The sequence below is a fragment of the Acomys russatus genome, chromosome 25, assembly GCF_903995435.1.
Source record: "Acomys russatus chromosome 25, mAcoRus1.1, whole genome shotgun sequence".
Classification (NCBI taxonomy): domain Eukaryota; kingdom Metazoa; phylum Chordata; class Mammalia; order Rodentia; family Muridae; genus Acomys; species Acomys russatus.
Genome location: NC_067161.1, coordinates 34,806,967 through 34,811,939, shown reverse-complemented (window position 1 = coordinate 34,811,939; position 4,973 = coordinate 34,806,967).

The following is a 4,973-nucleotide window of genomic DNA, read 5'->3' as shown; positions in this document are numbered from 1 at the left end:
ATTAAAGGTGTGCGCCCACCACGCCCCGGCTGATAACTAAACTTCTTATACATGCCTTCCCAACCATGCCTGACTGACTAGTAACCTTCAGGACACACTGTGGGCATCTTATGCTGGCAGACTGGGACAACAGACACCCCCAACCATGATTGGAGAGTGTTTTTGTTCTTGTTTTCCTTAAAAAAACAAAAACAAAAACACCTACACAGAGACATGTAATAATAAGTTTTGAAAAAGCATAAACAAGAAATAGAAGTATAGGCCTAGTGGTTGTCCTGGGCAGAATGGGCAGTAGTTAAGAGTGGGGACTCTTCCAAGGACTTTTTTGAGGTGTACTGGACAGGTGCATAGGAGCAGTGGAGGCCTGGAATAGAGAGAGGTGAGGAAGAGCAGGAGACGCTCAGAGGTAGCTGCCCAGGGGCCTGCTGGGAAGACATTGTTCCCTGCGCTGGCCCCTGCCTGCCCTGTGGGTGGCCTGTGCCTGTGTTCAGCTTCTTGTCCCTGTGGCCTTAGAAAGCACTAAGGGCTGGGCTGCTGCTTTTGAGTAAAACACCCGTGTAAGCACAGTGGTGAAAGACACTGCAGCCCAAGGACTCAGACAAACACAGTCAGAAGAGCATTTCCGGCCGGGTTGATTTTCAGTCACCGGTTTTCGGTTGAATCGTGTTTTCCTTCCTGCAGTCTTTAGCGGAGACTGCTACTGTGACTCCTCCACGCTCTGCTTCTAGAGACCTCCTCTGCCGGTCTGGGTTGGACTAGAAGTGAGAAAAAAAATTCCCCCATACAGAAAGGGGTGCGGCTTAAGTTTGTCTCCAATTAATCTTCTAAGTGTTTCTTTTCCTTTGCTTGGAAAATAGAAGGCATATCAGAGTTACTCTTAAATTATAACTCGTAACTTCAAGTCAGTATTTTTATTATTATTTTTTTTATTTCATGTTTGGTAGTAAGCACTTTTGCCTTCTGAACCATCCCAGCAGCCCAGTATTTATTTATACACACACACACACACACACACACACACACACACACACACACACATACACACACACACACACACACAGTGGTCCTACAAATTAAACCCAGAATCTGATGCATGTTAAGAAAGTGCTCTGCCACCAAGCTGTAGCCTGACCCATGCATGGTCTTTTAGATGCCTAAGAGAAAGGACAATTGCCCCAAGGATCTGAATCTTTCTTATACTCCTCCTGGGGCTGAGGTCCAGCAAGGTCGGTCGGTAGGCTGCTTGCCTAGCATGCATGAGGCCCTGGGTTCTACCCCAGCACTGCTTAAAACTCAGTTACAGCGCTCAGTGTGACCCCAGCACTGGGGAGGTGGAGGCTGGAGGATCAGGACCCGAGAGGCCATCTGCAGCTACATACTGAGTTTTTAGGGCCAGCCTGAGATACATGAGGCCCTGACTCCAAGAAATAATAATAATTAGAAACAACAATAAGAACAACAGAAACTTGTCCCAGTCTCTTAGTAACACAAACCTGAAAAAACCCTAAAAGGTCCAGGCACAGAAGGCTTCATAAGACCTGTCTTGGGGCCTCTAGTAAGTTCCAGCTGGTGGAAAGAAGACAGAGGTCTGTCCTGGACGCTCAGGTGTAAGGAGAAAGGATAGCTAGAGCCATCACAATAGTAAGTTGGTTGGAAAGATTTTGGTGGGGTTGTGAGTTTGAATTTGATGCCAAAGAAAGAAGGAGAGAGAGAGAGAGAGAGAGAGAGAGAGAGAGAGAGAGAGAGAGAGAATAATAGACTTCGAAATGGGGCGGGGGGACCATTTACAGATTAAAGAGAGAACTTTTATTTCCACTTTACATCTGGAAAAAGCAATGGTTTCTTTTTGAACAACTTCCCAAGGTCACATGGCCAGCTGGGCTTGGATCCGGCACACCCCAGGGTCACATACACTGTTCTGTGTTATCTGCAGCCACAGGTTGACTTTGCCTGTTGTGACCAGGTCCCCACCCAGCCATGACCTGGTCTATCTTTAGTCTATACATGGCCACATTTGCCTTATGACCATTACTCGCCATGCTGAACTGTCACAGGGTGAAAGGGGACTTTAAGTATGTCTGCTGTTGACACTGGGAAAGCCTGGGCAGGAACTAGGCCAGGTCTCCACACTAACAAACAAGAGCCTAGAGCTGCAGAGAGTGACTGGGAAGCTGTGAGGCTTCCGGTTCAGGCAGGGTTTTCTGTCCTCCACATCCTCCACGGTGGGAGCTGCTGAGCCCCCCTGGGGAAGTTGACGGCTAGGGACCAACACAGCTGCATGAGCTGATGCCTGTCACCCTTTGGTTGCAACCCTGCCACCTTTGGTTTGTACCCAGGTGTTTTGTGTCCTTTGTAGTCCTTTGTTATTCTTGCGTGTTCAGCAACCAGCTAAGCACCTCACGTGTACCAGGTTGCCCTGTGGGCACATGCAGTAGGGAGCAACGGAGAGCATGCCTTCCCTCAGGAAGCCATGACAGGCCTTTGAAGAGAGGAAGGAGGACAAGTTCTGTAGTGAAAGGAAATCTGTCTTTATGCCTAGAAATAGAGATTTGTAGGGCTGGGGAGTGTGGCTTACCTAGCAGGCACGAAGCTTTGGCTTTCTGTGTAGCATTGCATAAATCAGGTACGGTGGTGCACTCCTGCAGTCCCAACGCTGTCAAGGTGGAACTGGGAGCATCAGAAATTCCAGGTCATCATCCATTACACACAGCATTCCAGGCCCGCCTGGGCTGCATGAGATAGCACCTAAAGGAAAAAACTAAAATAAAGCCGGGCAGTGGTGGCACATGCCATTAATCCCAGAACTCAGGAGGCAAAGGCAGGTGGATCTCTGTGAGTTTGAGGCCAGCCTGGTGTACAAAGAGAGTTCCAGGAGAGCCAAGATTACACAGAGAAACCCTGTCTCGAAAAACAAGAAAGAAAGAAAGAAAGAAAGAAAGAAAGAAAGAAAGAAAGAAAGAAAGAACTAAAAGAAACAAAATGGAATGAAGGAAAGAAGAAAGAAATTATACATATTCTATTGGGATTTTTAATTTTGTTTGGAGAGATTCCACCTTGACCATAGAGGGCACTTTTTATCCTCACTCTCCTGTCCCCCAAGCTCCTGAAAGCCTAAGCTGGTCACCCCTTTCTTGGGCTTTCTAGTCCCCAGTGTAAAATTTGGTTCATTATATTTTTCCTATCTAAAGGAGGAAAAGTAACTTCTTGAGGAGCATTCCTGTTCTGGAGGGTTCTGAGTCTGCTGAAAAAAAACAAAAGCATCCCAGAAGATTGGCATGTGTGGGGGTGAGTGGTGGGGGCAGGTTACATGGGTGTGCATGTGTGTGTGTGAAGGGTTGCTGTCTGGTGTCTTCCTCAGTCACCCTTTGTCTCGTATTCTGTGGCAGGGTCTCTCACCGAACCTGGAATGCCTGGGGTGCCTGGGGTGCCCCCCGCCCATCTCCATCTGCCCAGTGCTAGGATTACAGACACACCAGTGCACCCAGTGCTGGGGGATCCGAACTTGGGTCCTAATGTTCACATGACAAGCGTTCTAGACCACTTCCCCCAGCCCCAGCCCCGACATTTAAGAGGACTGAGGTGTCACTGGAGTTCTGTGCAGGGGTTTGTGATTGTTTCTCATTCCATGCAGCCCTCAACCCCTTTTGCTTTTCAAAACACTTGCGCCCGTCCTTCTCAGTCTCAGCCCATCTGGGATTGAGGGCAGGGAAGGACAGACAGATAGGGTATTGACAGTAGCCAGGTCACCTGTGCTGTGCCCCCAAACTGTTCTCTGAGAGGCCTGTCTTAATGGTTGACTCATCTGCACATAGGAATGAAATAATTCGTGGTAAGGGTGCAGCAAGGCTGCCTGTGGCTGCACAACCAGCGAGGCGCGTGGCTTAGGGTTCAGTTTCAGGGGTGCTTGTGCTGCAGGGAGGAAAATGTTAAACCCCAGAGGCCACGTGACTCAGCCAGGCCCTGGTGAAGTCTGAGGTAAGTCCACGCCTGGTCAGTCTGGCTTATGCTCTCACTCCTGGGTTCACTGTGGCTTCTAGGGGAAATGGTTATATAAACAGTTCTGTCTGGTAGCTGCCATTTCTAGGTTTTGCAAGGGAAACCTTCCTTAGCACACAGCAGCCTCAAGTGTAGGTGTGCAGAGCCCCTCTGGGCCAGGCAAACGGCAGCAAAGGACAGGAGCATGCCACCCTCTTTGTTCTGTGACTGTAATGGGGAGCTGGGGGTGAGGCATGTCCCTGCTATATTCTGTCCCTTAACTGCTGTAGCCAAGTCCTGCCAACCTCCTTGGGGCACCGCAGAATCTTCCTGTAGCTCAGGTGTGGATGGAGGCACGCACCCCCTAAAGCGTTACCCCATAGGTCTTTTACTCTCTGGTGCAGGACGATCAGGTACTCTCTCCAGCCATCCTGGTCTCCTGATTGCCTTAGGGCTCTTCCTATTGGTCTTAGCTGCAGAACAGTGGTGGCTTTTGCTGCTGTTGGAATCTATGTCAGGACTGCCCAGGAGGGTTTGCCTGTGTGTGTGTGTGTGTGTGTGTGTGTGTGTGTGTGTGTGTGTGTGTGTGTGTGCACGCGCGCGCGCACAGGGGAGCAGTGCGGGGGGGGGGGGCATGCACAGCTGCACTGTGCTAGAAGTGTCACACAGCAGGAAAACCCACACAGAGAAAAGCCTGTTTGAGACTGGGATCTGTTCCTAAATGCATGTCAGTATGTTTGGGAAATAAGCCTTTCAACTCTCAGTTTCTAGATCTGTAAAATGGGAGCAAAAATAACCACCTGCTTTATGGTATAGTTTGAACAAAACAGACTGGTGCAAACCACAGATCACATGCCTATATGCAGGGAGCTATTAAAAAAGAAACAAACAAACAAACCCTCTAGCAGTTTCTAAGGAGAAACAGCCTATGGGTGTGACCAAGCCCAACCTCCTGAAGGCTGCACGTCTAACATAGTTCAGCTTCTAAACACAAAGAA